Raw genomic sequence first — 19,414 nt, 5'->3', positions numbered from 1 at the left:
AGCTACATCTATTATTCTGTATATAGAAACACCACACACACACAAACACACACACACACACACACACACACAAAGAAACTTATTAGAATTATGCCAAATTGTGCAATAGTCCTCCCAGAAAAAAACAAAAACTCCTTAAAAGAAGAAGAGGAAGAGGAGGAGAAGGAGGAGGAAGAGGAGGAGGAAGAGGAGGAGGAGGAGGAGGAGGAGGAGGAGGGGAGGAGGAGGAAGAAAAGAGAGGAAGGTCTCGGATGCCATAGGACTCGGGTGAAGATGGCCACAGCTAAGGCTGCGAACTGCATCATGGAGGTTTCCTGTGGCCAAGTAGAAATAGTGAGAAGCCCAATACTAAGGACATGACATCCAAAGACTACTACTTTGACTCCTATACCCACTTTGGCATCCATGAGGAGATGCTAAAGAATGAGGTGCAAACCCTCACCTACTGCAACTCCCATATTTCACAATTGGCAATTCTTCAAAGACAAGGAGGTTCTGGATGTGGGTTCAGGCACTGGCATCCTCTGCATTTCGGCTGCCAAGGCAGGGGCCCTCAAGGTCATTGTGATGGAGTGCTCCAGTATCTCCGATTATGCTGTGAAGATTGTCAAAGGCAACACGTTAGACCATGTGGTGACCATCATCAAGGGCAAGGTGGAGGTAGAGCTGCCCGTGGAGAAGGTGGACATCATCATCAGCGAGTGGATGGGTTATTGCCTCTTCTATGAGTCCATGCTCAGTACTGTGCTGCACTCTTGTGACAAATGGCTGATGGCCTCATCTTCCCAGTCCGGGCCACCCTGTATGTGACAGCCACTGAGTACCGACAGTATAAAGACTACAAGATTCACTGGTAGGAGTCTGTATATGGCTTTGATATGTCCTGCATTAAAGATGTGGCCATTAAGGCGCCTCTGGTGGACATGGTGGACCCAAAGCAGCTGGTCACCAATGCCTGCCTCATAAAGGAGATGGACATCTACACAGTCAAGGTGAAGACCTGACCTTTATCTGCCCCTTTGGCCTGCAAGTGAAGAAGAACGACTGCATACATGCACTGGTGGCCTACTTCAACACCGAGTTCACCCGATGCCACAAGAGGACCGGTTTCTCTACCAGTCCTGAGTCTCTGTATACACATTGGAAGCAGACTGTGTTCTACGTAGAGGACTACCTAACAGTGAAGACCGGCGAGGAGATTTTTAGCACTATTGGAATGAGGTCCAATGCCAAATACAATCATGACTTGGACTTTACCATCGACCTGGACTTCAAGGGTCAGTTGTATGAGCTTTCTTGTTCCACTGACTACCGGATGCACTAAGGAGGTGCCATGCTGGCCTTCCTGCAAAAGGGGGCTCTGGGACTGGGCTTGGGGGACGGGAGGGTACATCATGACTGTGTTTTTCATAACTTATGTTTTTATATAGTTGTGTTTATGCTAATAAATCCTCAGCTGTCCAAAAAATAATAATAACAACAACATTTTCAAAGTTGCTGCTTAAGGGAATAGGAAAGATTCCTAAAACAATATGGGCTATTGCTCTGGCTCCTACTGCCTTCCATAATTTTAAAGTAAAATCCTATTGCTGAAAGCCACCATATATATTGAGCACAGCACTTCAAAGAATTGATCTAAAACTGACAGGGAAGCCTCCTTACTGTGGACTGTCTCTCATAATGTCAGAAGTGGCTGTGCAAGCTGCTAAGCGTTGAAGAGAGTGTTGGCTATCCCAAACTGTTAAGCTGTCTTTCTACAAACCACACCAATGATTTACCCAACGTATTTTCTATTTCTATGAAATACAACACATTTCTGTGAACTACAACAATGACAAGTTAGACAGACATTCCTGACATTATAATAATGACACTCTTGTCTTAAAGTAACAAACAAGTGTCTAATTTTACTTATAGACCTTCCATGCCTAGTACTATAAACTTAACCAACTCTCGAACTGTCAAACATATTTTAACAATGAAATGGTTAATTTGCTATAAATGTTATACAAAAGAAAAATAGAAGTATAGACATAGGTTCCAAAAAGTACATGATCACTAAATTCTGCGAGTGGAGAGCCCATTATCTTTGACCATTGCAAATTTGGTAAGTGCTTGTTCTGTGTTAGATAGTAGAAAGTTGTCAATGAAAATTTAAAATATTTTTACCAGTGGATATAAAGTGCTTGAGGCTCTTTTCCTGTGTCTCTGTTATCAGAGAAACACTTTCTATAACTTAATATAAATCACTCAATTCATAATAGCAAGGGAAAGGTATGAAAGACCAAATGGTATGGGTCTCACATTTCATAGGATTTCTAAGTTTCATAGAATTTAATTCAGAATCTGGGTACAAGAAAGACTCTGTAAACAGGGTCTTGCTTGAACGCAAAGCTTTGGACACATCCACAAATCTAGTGATGCTTTGGGGGTGTGAGTTTATAAAGCTTTCACTTTCATTTATTTATTTTTGAAGATCAGAGAATAAGGCTTAATAATTATGCACAAGATAAATCACAGAGCAATCTAATTCAATACAATTACATTAGCAATAAAGGCACAGTTAAATTCATATTGATATATGAAATTGTGAGGAATGCTAATACATATAATTGGCATTTAACAAGATAGCTACGAGTTAATTGGATGTCAATTTGCATAGGTCATAAATGACATTTCTTATAATAGATAAGCCCATATCCTCAATATAATATTCATACAAAATGAGATGAATTATTAAAATATACTTTCTCATTTTATGTATAGAATGAGTTTGGTTCTTATATATTTTCACATAACCAATCATTTCTTACTCATGCTTATTAGATCATGTTCAGAAACACAATACCTCAACATTCATCATAAACAAATATATATTGTTGGCTATTTATTGTCCTTCCCTTAATCCCATTGAACATATATAGATGGATTGAAAAGCCTTTGACTTTTCCACCAAGTTCTCCAAGCAGATTGTATTTTTATGTTATTTGAGCACGTGTGCACGGGTGAAAAAACTGAAGATGACTTACAACTAGCTACTCTATTAGTTCAGTATTAAGTAAAGAAATATCAAATATTTAAAATGTTCTTTATTTCACCATCACCCACCTAAGTGAAAGTATTATATCAAAAAATTTAAGGGTGCAAGGCACACATTTATATCCAACAGATTATCAAGACAGGTATCCCGATGAGTTGTTCTTCTAAAACGGAGATAGCTGTGGCCTAGAGGTACCATCAAAAATGATCCCCTGAGTTTAAATCCTTAGAAATCATGGTAAGCCAAGTGGGATCTATAGATATGCTGTTCTACTATTACTGTAGAGAGGAGTGGAGGCAGGAAAATCCTTGAAATATCATGAACAAAATGGAGGTTTGTGCATTAGCAAAACAATAAAGAAGAAACTCATATAAGTTGGAAGGCTAAGACCTACCTTAGCCTCCCTACACCTTTATCTGAGTTTGTCCTATGGTTTCCAACTTAGTTCTATGAATGATAGAACTGTACACATGCACACACACACGCACGCGCACACACACACACACACACACACTCAAACATACACATGACCATACATGCACATCTACACAGACAATGAAAGAATTAAACCAACCAAACAAGATGAATTATGGAAGGTATTTCACAGCATGTAGTGTATACTAATTCAGGTGCTTAATTTCAGATAAAAACATAAAGGGATTCATAATATTACAAGTTTAGTCTGACTCAAAACACATCAATAGGAAGAGTAGTATGTCCTGAAGAGAAGATAATAATTTATTGATAATTTGAATATATAAAATATTTGTATGAAAATTTGTCTAGGATAAGAAACAGTGAGAATTCAGAGGAACAGTGCTGATGGAATATCTTGAGCTCAAAATAACTATACTTTGAAAAAATAATGTAGAAATTATTAAAAAAATAGCAATATAATTAGTCAAAATAAATCCCATGAAAGACAATCTTATGGTACTCATCTATGAATAAACAAAGGAAAATCTCCAAGATCTCAAAGGTCATATGGAGAAATTGTAACCACAGTTGACATACATTAATGAAAGAAAACAGTGTACTTGTTATAGGAAGATTGCATTTATCATTTATATACAGATATGTATCTTAATTTAATCACTGTTTGGATGTTCATATTGTCTCAAAATTCATATCTTAAAACCTTAACACATTATGTTCTAGTGTTTGACAACAGGACTATCATTGAGTTCAGTTTTGGTTATAATTTGAGTTGGGCCTATGGCAATTGACTCAATGCTTTTATCACATAAGAGACTAGAGGACTTCAATGTTTTTTCTTTTATCAAGTAACGACAAAGGGAGAAACAGACTGGCACACTCACCAGAATCCAGCTAGGCTGGGCTGGAGTTTACAGTGTCTAGGCTCTAGAGTCCCAAGAAAATTAGATTTTTTGTTTTGATTTTTCATTCAAACAACTTTGTCTCTAGCAGTGTTCTATGAGCAGAATATAGAACAGAAGTATCATTCTTAAATAAAATGCAAAAAAAAACTTGTTATGAGATTAGAAATTGAATGTGTATAGTGAGAATGCATTGTGTGTACATAACAGCAAACAATGATTTGGAAGTTTCTACTTCACAGCTTCCTATATTTAAATTACTGAACTTCAAAGCCCAGCCAGAAAAAGTAGATTTTTAGATAGCAAGGAAAACAAAACAAAACAAAGTGTATTTTCAAGGCAGCACTGTTTTCTTTTGTTTGATAACATTCCCTATGCACTGCAGGAAAGCCTAGATGACTCAAGTGTACAGATTAATGCATTATTCAGGTCTGGTTAAAAAAAAAATGAAGACCTAGAAAGGGATAAATGCTAGCCTGACCTCAGATTTCTGTAATACTGAAAGTGAGATTACAATGAAGTCATGCATGACCCGAATTTGGGGGAGAGCCAGGTTACTCAAACTTATATCCAATAATATTCTCTTTATAAAAATGAAAGCAGTTGAGAGACTTATTAAATGTATTTATCATGACTTTCATCCATGGTTAATATAAATCTTTTGTTTGCTTTTCGTTTTACCTTTAAAAATAAGCTTTTAATATAAATAGAAATGGATAGAAAGAAGACAGTAAATGTATTTTGAGGTCCAATGAAGTAAAATAGGAGGATTGAAGTATTAGGTAGTAAAAGGGAGCTATAAAAAACGTGTCATCAGGATGACTCTGTCAGCAAGGGGGTTGCTGCCCGAGCATGATGACCTGAGTTCTGTCCCAGGTTGCTTGGGATGATGGATAGAAAAAACACAGTCTCAGAAGTGGTTGTTTGACATAAACACACATGTCATGGTATGCATGTCCCCGCAAACACACATTCATGATTAAAAATTTAAAAAAGGTATAAAAAAAGAAAGGTGGTATCAAATATATTCAATGACAAAGTACATTTACACAATGGAGTACTACTCAGCTATTAAAAACAATGATTTCATGAAATTCTTAGGCAATTTAATGAAACTAAAAAATATGATCCTGAGTGAGGTAAGCCAGTTACAAAAGAACACACATGGTATGCACTCACTAATAAGTGGATATTAACTGAAAAGCTCGGAACATCTAGGATACAATTCACAGACCACATGAAGTTCAAGAAGAAGGAAGACCAAAGTGTGGATGCTTCAGTCCTTCTTAGAATGGGGAACAAAATATTCACAAGAGGAAATACTGAGACAAATTGTGGAGCAGAGACTAAAGGAAAGACCATACATAGTCTGCCCCACCTGGGGATTCACCCTACATACAGTAACAAAACCCAGACACTATTGTGGGTGCCAAGAAGTGCATCCTGACAGGACCCTGATATACCTGTCTCTTGAGAGGCTCTGGCAGAGCCTGAAAAAAAAATACAGAAGTGGATGCTCACAGTCAACCACTGGACTGGGTCCCTAATGGCGGAGTTAGAAAAAGGACTGAAGGAGCTGAAGGGGTTTGCAACCCCATAGGAAGAGCAACAATATCAACCAACCAAATATCCCAGTGTTCCCCAGGGACTAAACCACCAACCAAAGTGTACACATGGAGTGACCCATGGCTCCAGCTGCATATGTAGCAGAGGATGGCCTTGTCAGGCATCAATGGGAGGAGAAGCCCTTGGTCCTGTAAAGGCTCAATGCCCCAGTGTAGGGGAATGCCAGTGTGGCAAAGCAAGAGAGTGTGGGTGGGTGGGTGGGTCGGTGGGGGAGCACCCTCATAGAAGCAGGGGGAAGGAGGATTGGATAGAGGGTTTCCAAAGGTGAAGCAAGGAAAGGGGATAACATTTGAATAAAAAAATATACAATAAAAGAAAAGAGAAAGATAGACAAGGATTAAATGTAAAATTACAAATATTAACAACTTTGTATTACACACCTGATGAACTTTCCTAATGAATGTCCTTTGAGGTCTCTTTGCAAAGATGCTTCGAAGTTTTCCTTGCATTGAGCTAAATGCCACAACACAAGGGCAGAGGCACATGTCTCAAGAGCACACTACTCTTCACATATAATCGATGTCAACCAAGTATCTTTTATCTCTTTATGGAGATTATTTTTATGTCTGTAGGATTTGGTATTGCTTGAACCTCTATTGGATTGTGCTTCAATCATGCATTAGTTTCTTTATATATAATAGTAAAATACCCCATTTTTTAGAGATTGGAGAAATGCGAACTTTTTGATATATTGGTTATAATCTCCATTCTAATACTACCTATGAAATATCATTTTACTTTCAAATACATGAAAATTAACTCATACTTTGCAATTTCATTTAAATTATTATGGTTTTTGGAGATATATAGATGTATATGTGAGATATCCAAGTAAAACTGTAGCAATGATAATTTTGTAATTTTCACACTATACTCATATAATTATCTTTAATCCATGACACTAAGGTGAAGCAGCATAAAATTCCAATGTCTTCTCTTGAAGTATCACTTTCTCTTCATAACACATAGTGTGTTTGGCATAATATTTCTTTATTTTACACATTCTATAGCTGTCAGAAAAGTCAAATCCTTAAAGAAAAGAATGGAAAGGAAAGGAAAGGAAATAAGAGGAAAAGAAAAGAAAAAAAAGAAAAGTTGAGGGCTAGCAGAAAGAATGGAAACAGTGACCTTAGGAGGAAGGATATTGGGAGGACCCTTCAGAATGGACCAGAGACCTGGGAGGTGAGAGACTCTCAGGACTCAAATGAGGGACCCTCGATGAAATGCCTTACAGTGGGGAGAGGAAACTCGTTGTGCCCACATACAAGAGAAACACAGGTCATCAGTCAAAACTCTGAGCCATAATTCTTCCTGTCTGAAAGAAATTCAGGGCTGGAAATGAAGAAGAGCCTGAGGAAAAGAAGGTCCAGCGACAGGTCCATAGTGGAATTCAGTTCAACAGGAGGCCTCAAGACCTGACACCGTTACTGAGGCTATGGGGTGCTCACAAAAAGGGACCTATCATGATTGCCCTTCAAAAGACCCAATTAACAGCTGTAAAAGTTAGATGCAGATGTGTGCACCCAACCAGTGCACAGAAACTGCTGCCTCCTCTGGTTGAGTTAGGGAAAGGCCGGAGGAAGCTGGGAAGGAGAGCAACAGTGTAGGAGGACCAGCAGGCCCAACTAACCTGGATCTCGGAGATCTCTCAGACACTGGATCACCAACCAAGCAGCATACACCATGTGAGATGAGGCCAACACACATGCAGCAGAGGACTCCTGGATCTGGGTTAAATCCCGCAAGATGCTTGAAGCCCCAGGGAGTTTAGAGGTTTAATGTGGTGGGTGTGGTGGGTGTGGTGGGGACATCCTCTTGGAGACATGGTGGAGGAGGAGGAGGAGGTACGGGATATGGAACAGAAGGAAGGTGGACTGTGAAGGGGATAAAATCTGGAGTGTAAAAATAAAAAAATAGATAGATGACAGATAGATAGATAGATAGATAGATAGATAGATAGATAGATAGATAGATAAACAGAAAGGATAGGGACACGTCATTCCACATAGCATGGTCCAAGGTAGCCTGACTCTGTCATGGTTCATATGTCTCACATTAACCAATCTCAACTCCCTTACCCAGAGAAAATGGAACCCCTGTCTTGTAGTGTAAGTTTCCCACTCTAACCATGCCTGCTTCGGTAACATATTAATCAACACACACTTTTTGGAAACCTTTCAAAGTGGAATTAAATTTTTTTCAGAACCCTGATGTACAGATCATTGAGAAGTTACTAAGACTTTACATAAAGGAAAATTCAATTTACCCTTGCTTCTTCTGTCCGTTAAACCTAACAGTGACCCAACTATTTATGACACCCCAAAAATCATTATCCATATTCAATAAAGCTCAAATGCTACCTTACCCAAAGTAAACTGGAAAGCTTCTATATTACTCTTTAAAAAAATCTATCTCTGTGGTTCTCAGGGTTATATACTTTTTTGTTTTATTTTTTTAATTAAAGTTCTGACATATTTGCTCATTCCGTAAACTGTATTTCACCAAGGTTATTAAATTCTATTTTTTTTAAATTTTTATATGAAGTTCATCCAGTTTTGTTCACAGTAAACATCCTGAAATTTTTTTCCTTAGATACTAAATTACAACATTAGATTGCTAACTGGGTATATATTAATGCCAAGTTTCTCGTATTTAAAGTAAGCTTAATCAAATATAGCACATATTCAAAATTTTTAAAACTATAGCATTTGTCTTTCTGTCTTTCTTGTGTATATTTTCATGAGAGTTAATGCTGATATTATCTCAGTTAAAAGCAGTCTGTGAAAATTCCCCTAGCAGCATTGATATGTAAATTGACTGACACTGTGCTGGTCTTGTATAGGGAAACCATAATATTGAGATATGGGGACAGCTTCACCATCATATCTAGAAGACACGATCTCTCAGCATGCTTCCCTGTTGTCTGGCTCTGACAAAAGTTCCACCCTCTCTTCCTCAGTGTTCCCTCAGCTTTAGGTGTAGAGACTGTTGCACATGTATCAGTTTGAAATGGGAAACATAGGTCATGGATTTTCTGCATTTTGACTAGTTACAAATATCTGTGCTCACTTTCATCTAGTGCAAAATGAAGTGTCTTTGGGGGATGGGTTAGACTTACACTAAGCTAAAGTATAATGATAATTATAATTAAAAATATCTAAAAATTATGTTGGTTTAGGAAAATAGCAGCAGTGGGCTCTTTTCTAGAATCAATGACCTTGTTGTCTCTAAACACTTGTGTGTGTGTGTGTGTGTGTGTATGTGTGTGTGTGTGTGTGTGTGTGTGTGTGTGCATCAATACTAATTACAGCAGAGGGCATCAATGTGAGAACGAAAGAAGATATGAGGAGTTGAAGGGGAAAGACAAATATGTGAAAATAATGTAAAAGTATTTGTTTATGAAGTTCTCATTTGTAAAAAAACATTATAAAAGTATCCTGCATTTTGAGCTTCTGAGTAATTCATATTAAACTTCCTGTCCATTATTTCTATGGCCAGGAACAACACAGTGAATTAGCCGCACACAATATCATTTTTTTTTGTTCAAGTAATGCTATGCTGGACATCAAGGGATTTAAAGGCCACCATTCATTTCGGAAATGCCTTCTTGGTCTGCAGTATACTCACTGTTTGACTGGTGCACCTACCATAGATCTTGATAATGGCACCATTTGTAACTTCTCTGGCAGAAGAAGAGTGTTTCTTGTACTTAGCAAAAGGCTTCATTGCCACTAAATTAGATTTTGTTAAATAACCTAAAAAGAGAGCATCACACAAGATATCCTTGGATCATTGATTCAAAGGTGATTAATTCCTAAGGAATTGGCCTTTGGAAGAAATGACAGGGTGACACCTACATTGATGGTATTTTTGGCCTCATTTTTTTCTGTAGACGATATAAAACAGAATAAAGCCACACTCATTCATTAACTAAAATCACTTTCCCATGTTGAAGTTTCTTTGTTTGTAGGGGAGTTAATGTACATATACTCAAATCCATGCATACACATGGGTGCATGTACGTGTTGAGGCAAGAGGTCCAGAAAAGGGGTCTTCCTTTCACATTCTCCAATTTATTTTATAAGACATGGTCCCACATTGAATATGGAGTTTACTACATGATAAGATCGATAAACCAGTGAGCCAAAGGAACCTGTTGCTTGTACCAGCAAGGGCTAAGGTTACAGACCTGTGTTGCCACGCCCATGTGCCAATCTGATGGAGGCATTTGCTCATTGGATATTCCCCCTTCCTAGTAACTCTAGTTTGTGTCAGACTAACATAAACTAACATACTTGGTGATTGTACATTGTATCACGTTGCCAAAAGTAAGAATCATAACCATGTCAGGGAAGATTATTTTCTTAACCCGGGCTTTCACAAAGTTTGCTGTATTATTGGGAGAATTTAATCCCTTTAGAGTGGAGGGACAGACATTATATTTGACTTGCTTATTCTTGGTCATTTGCTACTCTCATATCTGAGTTGTTACTCACAGATGATAACCTCCATTTATCCCTCATATCTTACCTAGTTCTTCCTTCAAAGTCAGGGGGGATATTTCTCCTGTGATTCAAGATTAATCCAAATTGAGAAAAGGCCAGATAATCTTGAAGGACTCACCCAATTAGTTCAGGCCCATTCCATTTAGAAACACCTAAAATTAACTGAGTACTAGTCAAATCAAAATGACAATGAACTAGTAATGGCAAAATTCCTTCATCTTTAACATAAAGCATATGCATGAATTATGGCTATGTCATTTTAAAGGAAGAGATTATACATGTCCTCCAAGTGTTTTTGGGCAAATTGCTGCCTCTCTGTGTCTTTTACCTACTTTCACATAGTATGACTAGTGCAGAGGCCTATAATACAGCCTAATGCCTTCATATTTATACTGAGCCTTCATATATATATATATTGCTATCCTGTTAGAGTTATTCCAGTGGGCCTACAGATATTTGAGTTAATCCAGTTGTTGATCTCTGAATTCTGTCAGATGAGTTGATGTGAACTTTTATCTTAGTACAAGAAAATAAAATACTTTCAGTAAAAATACCAGTTTTTGCTTCTTTATAGTCCTTTGTAGTGTGTGAACAGTTTCAAAATTTGCTTGTTTGAAAATTTGACTTTTTCTTCAAATGATATATTTGACATATTTTAGGTGATCAACTGTAATTTATATCTGTTTGTATGTCTCCTGAATGGTATTTGTTAAGCTTGCATTAATGCAAGCAGACTTTTTACAGAACCACAAATCTCCATGCCTTGTAGGTCAATGCAAACAATGGAAAGGAAGAAAATGTCCCCCTTTCCCAATGTGATGATTCTTTCCCTGGTTAGGCAGTTTTCTCTCCTTCTGACCTATGTGTTCCCTCTTCCAATTAAGCAGTCTCCTTATGTGTCCTTCTTCTAGCACATTGAACTGCAAAATTATAATTTCATGCATCTGAATTAATGATACACTATTGAAAGCATAATGTCAGTATTTTGTACACTAAAAGCTATAAAAGCATATTCATTTTTCTAAAAGATGGTTCCTTATTTTATTTTTCCCAAAAGGAGAACTTGCTTTCTGTGCGTCCCTTATCAACTTCAGAATAGGATATTTTGCAATTTTGAGACTTTCATCTCTTTTTCTGAATGTCCAGCAGGCGCACAGAGTTAAATCAGCCAGGTACGGAGAGGGAAGACCGTCCCACAAATCTCAGACTGCTGCTTGACTGGGAGGCAAGCCAAATCATTCGTTAGGGAAGCCGCCCTTGACTTCCTGTTGTTCATAATCAACTTGTTCAAGAGTATCATCTTTTTGATTTGCAATTATTATCAATTTGATGTGATTGCCAATCCCCAGAGTGATCCCAATTCTAATGAAGTGCTGCTGTTCCCCATCCCAGACTCTCTGCTTTGTTAATATTTGATACCAAGGTGAAATCGGAGCAAGGAACCCACTCTTTCCCCGTGCTCCGTTGATACTATTTAGCATTTGAAATACTGGAGGCAACTGCCCAAACTAGCAGAAAAAATTGCAAAAGGAAAAGGAAGATGTGGCATGGATTGGAGGCGAGGCCTAGAATGATTGAATTCAGATCTGTATTAAAACGATTCCAGAGGAAGTGATAGAAAATGGCGCAGACAATTGTTAAGAAAAAAAAAGGTAGCAAATTGGAAAGCTGGGAAACTTACCATATGTGGAAAATATTAAAGGGAATATGCTAAGTATTTATAGAGCTTTTCAACATTTTAATTTCAAATAGGAAAAAAAATACTATTTCCTTCCATACTTAATAGACCAGACTGATTTACTTTTGGAACAAAAAATAGTTTCTTTGAACTTGGTTTACTTTTCCTTCCCACGTTTCTGTTTCATACTCACAGTCTGTGTCTACTTTGGCAGAGCAAACACTGAGTGGTGAATATTTAACCTCTCCAGAGAACAGAAATTTGTAAAACAATTGTTTCTGTTGTTTCTGGAATAAAAATTAAATAAGATAACATACAAATACTTTTTTCCAGAAAATATAGACAGAAATGTACAAACAATGAAGTAGATAATATGACAAAATCATAAGAGTATAATGTACTTATTATTTAAATTCATAACGAATTGGGAACAGAGCGATGGTGTAGTGGTTAAGAGCTTTTGCAATTTTCCAGAAGACCAGATGTGTTTCCTGTTGTGGTAAATATTAAAATTACCCTCAGACCCTCTCTAGCTGGTACTGTACGCATGAGCAGGGTATTTTCATCTCAGTCAGCAAAGCGTCTCACCTGCTAAGCTCCCCATCTTTATCCCACATTGCCGCAGGCTACATTTTGAGTCCCGTAGCATCCTTTCCATCCATCTAGTTCCCAAGGCGGGTCGCTGCCACATCAGTTTCCTACGGAGAAGCCTATTTCACGGCTCTCTTTGGACTCTGTTCACATTCCCAGCAACCAACCCCTGGTCCCAGCAGTGGCTACCCTCTTGCAGTATTCTGCCGCCTCTGCTCCGTTTACATTCCCAGCATCTGTCTCCTAATGGTTATAGGATCAACTCCTAGCAACCTGTTAAAATCAAAATCCCAGATGCTTGCAACTTAATAATCAGATGTACCTAAGTAATTTATCTCAGTAAAATTAACATTCCACAAATCGTCCACAAAATAAACTCGCAGCCAATTGATAATGTTATAAACTGCCACCTAGATAACTAGCCTATAAAAATCCATCCCTTAACATACATACCTGTGGTCATTTAAGGTCCTTCTCTGCCTCCATCTTGGCTGTATTCTTTCTCCTCTCTCTCACCTCACCAAAACTCTGTCCCCACCTTCCTTTTTAAAGGCAGCCATTCACAACATCAATGTCAGGTGCGTCCCATCCTCTGTTTACTCCATTCAGCTCCAAGTGATCCAGTGGCTTTTTTCTAGCTTCATGGACATCTAGACACATGAAGAAAACAGAGACACAGTAGCACACAGATATACATAAAAATTAAATGCAAAAATAAGGTATCAGAGATGAAAATTTCTGTGAAATGTTTGTCAATAATCTTAAGCTTTGGTTCCAAAGTGACCTTTTGAGATATTTCATAGAACGCTAAAGACCACTGTCCTCTTTTGCAAATGAAAGTATAGGTTACTTAACTGGATGCATCGGTGTCACCTTGGAGCTTGATGAAGTTAATACATCTCAACCCTCCTTCAGATTGAACAAGTCAGGGTCGCATTGTGATACATTTTTATATTCTCTATAAGCAGAACACATATTAACGACAGATGATAAGAAGTCTAACCTCATCTTGATGGAATCTAAACTAAATAGATTTGAAAGCATAGTTTGTATTGTAAAATACGAATTTTTATTCTTATCAGTAATATGTATTATACTATCAAACAATAAACACGATTGAGGTGTCCAATGAATAACTACAGACTAGTTAATACAGTATCTTATAGAGTAATGTATCCTTCCCATCCATTGTTTTGTGATTCCCTATGTTTTATTGTCCATGGACATGGCTGTATGATTATGTATTTTTTTATACAAACTGCCTTTAGGGAGTTTTAGAATATTGTCCTACAAGTCTGTCATTTATTATTCATTAGTCCTGCTTTTTGTGACCAATGTTACTAATCATTAACTTTTTTCTTGGCTGAAAATTTGACATAATAATTTTATACATCCACTTGTGTGAGTATTGATGTACATACCTAGTGTAATAAATATGCAAGCAACATGTATTCATAAAAAATTTGTATCATTTGAATGCATTGAGTGATTGCTTATAGTTATTTAAAACGAATAACTGATTTAATTTTTTTATTAGCAATCACTCAATTTGAATTCTTTTAAACTTTGTAAAATACAGGGAACATTTGAAATTTAAGCCATCATGTGATCTTGCATTTAATAACCTTAATGAAAGAAATTAAAATTATTTTAAATAAAAGTTGGAAGGGAAATAGTTTAACTTATTAAGTGATGTTCAAACCTTATTAAGATCCAGCCAGCAGATTCCTAAAAGAAAACATCCAAAAGGACCATGAGCCTGTCCTTTACCAATTCCCTTCCCTGTACACCTGCCCCTGATCTATTCCAAATCAGCCCTTTTCCAGTGTCTTCACTGGAAAAGCTTCCAACAGGTAAACCAGCAGGTGACCGTCTATGATCAGTTATGAAAAACCAGCATATGTCTCAAATTAAGCACTGATTACAAGATTAGTACTTGAATACAAAATAGAGATTTACGTCCCACTCTGCCTTTCTAGGCTAAGGAAAATCCCCACACAAATTGTGCTATTACAGTACTGCCAGGTATTTCCTGGAAAAATGGATAACCTACCCAATTCTCCTGGGATTGTAGAATTTCTATGATGAAAGAAGGCTTTTAAAAACTCGAGGCTTATACATTTGCTTTATATATAAGAAAAGTTTGATCTATAGATAAAAATGAAATGGCTTTTGCCCACCCACATTGTTTGGAGTTAAACCCAGACAGAGACAAACAATCAGCCTACAGATATATGTGATAGCCTGTCAGCCAGCTGTACACATAAATAAAATCTTTTAATAAAGAATTTGATGGTTGGGTTTCTATTGGAGGAGTTCTGTGATTTCCCCCTTCATTATTTTGGTACCAGTGCTGACTAATCATGGCAAGCATGCAATTCTGTGTGACTCTCAGCCAAGAAAATTATATGCAAAAACTATCGACTGACAATTTCAAACTGAAAGAAAATGAAAATGAAAATAAAACTCACTCCTTACAAATCAGGATTAAACATGAGATTTAAAAAAAAAATAGAGTTTGAAACATATCTGAAAACTGAAGGGCATTTACTCAAATATAGATTTTTAAATCCCAGGATGAAATTGTGAACTTTGGTCATGCCTGTGGTTGGTCCTTATTATGCCTTTATCCTTTCCGACAACCTCCATTTTGACAATATAGTGCAAGAAATGCAAGAGATATGTTCATTGAATTAAAATGGAGAAAAAACATCATGTATCTCAGCACTAGAATATAGTGTCAAAGAAATGGGAAAATGAACAGAAAAGGCCAATCCTGAAAATAACACATCACTGAAATCCAAACAAAAAAGGAAGAATAGCCAGAAATTCATCAGGACAGTCAAAGGGATAAACAAGTCAGCGTGCTTTGACATGCTCCCACGTAAGTACACTGATCAGCAAGCCTATGTAAGTAGGATGGACAGAACTGGGAGTGATGTCTGTGGCCATGCGTTGCCAGCTGAATGTGAGATTTGTGCACAGCTCATAAGGAGAGTGTTCCAGAGGCATGGAGCTATGAAGTGCTTGTAAACGGCATGGATAATGGATGCATCCTCCAATTCTCGTATTGCCCAATCAGCATTTCTCAACCTTAGAAACTGTACACAATCAACTCAAGGTATTCCTTCTTCTCTGGCTCTAAACCTCCTCAAGCTATCAGACTGAGGCCACTGGGGCATTTACATCATTTATTCTTGTCTCTCTGTGATGGCTACACTCATTTCCTAATAACCAATATTTTTTATGCTATTATTTCTTATTCTGTCACTTATGGTCTCTGGTAGGAAGATAAATCCAGTTTCATGTCACTTCAAACTGCCAGGAGGAGAGCGACTCTTCAATATCTTCTAGATAGATGTTCAACTTTTGTGAAGCAGTACCTTATTTACTGGCGTTAAAGGAAGACCCAAGCCCACCCTTCCTTTTCTGCAGTCTTCCATATCTCCAAGAATCCCCAGGATGTTTTATTTATGAAGTGAACATTCAGAAACACAAGTCATGGAGTTAGGTATACTTGTGCATATGGAATGGCATTGCCAGTTGAAATTCTTTGCTCTTGCAGCCTTTTTGACATTTTGCCTGGGGACATCAAGGATGTGCACTTTAACTTTGAAGTCGTATAATTGCATCAGAGTCAGTCCTGGAATTGCTTAGTCTTTGTTAACTTTGCATAATGAATCATGTGACCTTTCATTGTACTCAAACAAGTTTTCCATTACAAGGGGAAATATCAAAGATTATGAATTTTAATATTGTGATTCTGTTTGTTTTAACTTCTTAGAACCTTTCATTAAACATAGTTGGTATTATTATTATTAATTATTATTGGATTTGTTATTTTAATTTAGCACTCTTATTCTTCATCTCCTTATTATTATTACTATTAATATTCTTTAATCTTTTTTTACAATCCAGTCATTATCCCCTTTCTGGTCCATCCTCAGACAGTTCTTCAATCCATTCCTGCTCTCCTGTCTCCAAGAAGATGTCCTAACCCCCTTTTCCCATCCCTTTCCCCCCATCCCGCCAGACCTCCCTCCTCCCTGCATCCTCATGTTTCTCGAGGGTTAGGTGCTTCTCTCATTGAGGCCAAACCAAGCAGTACTCTGCTTTATATATGCCAGGGGCCACATATCAGCGAGTGCATGCTCAGCGTCTAAGAGATTTCAGGGGTCTAGGGTAATTGAGGCTACCGGTCTTCCTATGGGGTTGCCCTCCTCCTCAGCTTCTGCCAGCCTTTTCCTAATTCAACCACAGGACTCCTCTGCTCTGTCCATTGGTTGGGTGTATCTGGATCTTTCGGCTGTTTGTTAGACCTCTCCGAGGGCCTCCATGCTAGGTTTCTTGCTATAAGCACACCATAGCAACAGTTACAGTGTCAGATCTTGGAGTCTTTGCTTCAGATAGATCCCAGTTTAGGCTGGTCACTGGACCGCCTTTCCCTCAGTCTCTTCTTCATTTTTGTTCCTGAAGTTCTTTTAGACAGGGACAATCTTGGGTCACAGTTTGTGACTGTAGGATGGCAACCCTATCCAACTTTTAGAAATTCTTTAAAATTTTCCTACCTGCATAACAATATATTTTACTTCCATTCACACCAACATCTCCTCCCATACCTGCCTCATTGAACCTCTCTCAACCACTCTGCCTCTGTTCCTTTTGGGGAACATGCTATTGTAATCTTGGCAAACCTGCCATCAGATCCACAATTGTCTCTACATTTACACCTCTACCTCAGTAAATGAACGCAGGTCTCAGATATGCCCCAATAAAGAGAATAATCACTCTTGGAGTCCTCAGCCACAGATGAGACCTTCATATACATCACTTGCACCCTAAGGCTGAGAGATCATCTAAAACTGGGCTGACTTTATCATATAAACTCTAGACATTTCTTCTTCATTTGAGCATTCTAGATTCTAAAAATTAAAAAGAAGTGTTCGATGCAAGCCCTAGATTAAATTATAGTATAGAAAAATATGCCTATGCTATCTTCCTTTTCCATTTGTTTATTGACTCACCATTTCTTTCTCTTATAGGTGGCCTGGTTATTATGTCCCACTTTATATCTTGAGGAAAATGAATGAAGTTGTTGGGGGAAATGGCAAACTTGCACATAGGTGAAGAGGGTGGTATTAAAACTGTAATGTAAAATGAATGCAAAGAAAGGTGTGGTTTTAAAGTTGAATATTTGGAGCAAAGAAGTTCCAAGGTCACAAGGGAAAGAGTCAAGAGTGATGTGAAGGCTTGGCAGTGAGTAAAGATTCGTATTCCACAGGGAGATATAATGTGGTTTAACTTGGGCAAATTATATAATTCTATGTGTTTCGGTGTCATCAACTCATGCTCTAAGTTATAAAGATGTTAGCGGTAATAATTAGTTCATATTAGAAACTAAAATGCTACCCTCTTACTCAGTGGGATCATCTGCTGTAAAGAACTTAGCTAAAAGCTCTTCATGAATTTTGCCACCCTCCTTGCTTTTAGTCTCAGGAGTCTGATTCCCTAAGAGTTAAATAATAGTTACAGGTGCAAAACAAAACCATGAAGAATAAAGCAATAGTTAAAAAAGAAGGAAGCTTTGAACACTAACTTCTTACTTCATACTGTCCATAAGTATTGGTTAGGACTCCTACTGTGATCATTGATAAGGAAATACATAACTAAGTTACAGACGAATACCTCCTCACAGCATCCTACTATAAGCAAATGATGGCAGATTTCACCCATAAGATTTTCAATGGAAGCACAAGTCTCTCTGAAACTTATCACTCCCCATCTGTCATTTTGACAGAACTTGATTTCTGATACTGTCTGTTCGCAGGCCAACTCGCACACATTCATTTTGTACTTAAACTTTGATAAGTTTGTTAGATATTTGAGTCCCAATAGTATCATTCCTCTGGAGACTAAGGTCTTGTTTTCACTTTGTATGTGTCTTTGGGTTATAACAACTATGAAAATATAAAGGCTCTTATATAACTCAAATCAAAATTTCTAAATCAAACCTTAGAATAAAACAAAGAGGAGTTTATATGCTTATTTATTTTATATATGATGTGCTATATATATATATATATATATATATATATATATATCTGACTACAAAAATACAAACATTGCTCTTTCATCAAAATAGAAAGTTAGTCATACACTCATCATTGTTGTTACCACCTTCCTGCCCATGATTCTCTTTTTCTATCTGGTATATTTTTATCTATCTATCTATCTATCTATCTATCTATTTATTTATTTATTTTCCTGAAGACTAAGATCACATTCTTTTTATTCCATAAGAGACCAATAACAAGCCTAATTTAAAAATTGCTATTAAGAAAACAAGTCATATGCAAAACATTTTAAAGGTTCAGGATCACAGGGTATCTATTTTAATACACTTGATCGGTTTATAATAAATTTCTACTTCTTTTTTTCTAATTAGCAAGTGAGAATGTGTCGGAACAATGTCTGTAAGCAAATCTGGGAGCCAAATGCAACTTTTTAGTGCTTTAAATATCTTTCGCTTAATCTTTGAAAAAAAAATCCTCTGAGGATATTATTATCCACTTTACATCTGATAAAATGGAAATGCAGAGGAATTCGACAGAGTAGTAACTTTGTGAGTTTAGTTCTC

The 19,414-nt window shown here is 37.3% G+C and overlaps 1 pseudogene; it reads left to right on the top strand.

Annotated features, from left to right (window-relative positions):
* The first annotated feature begins 273 nt into the window (after positions 1-273).
* Positions 274-1,324, top strand: LOC116906175 (annotated as a pseudogene).
* Positions 1,325-19,414: the final 18,090 nt, after the last annotated feature.

The sequence above is a fragment of the Rattus rattus genome, chromosome 7, assembly GCF_011064425.1.
Source record: "Rattus rattus isolate New Zealand chromosome 7, Rrattus_CSIRO_v1, whole genome shotgun sequence".
Lineage (NCBI taxonomy): Eukaryota > Metazoa > Chordata > Mammalia > Rodentia > Muridae > Rattus > Rattus rattus.
The sequence above is the reverse complement of the archived record's forward strand: the minus strand, read 5'-3'. Positions and strand labels throughout refer to the sequence as shown.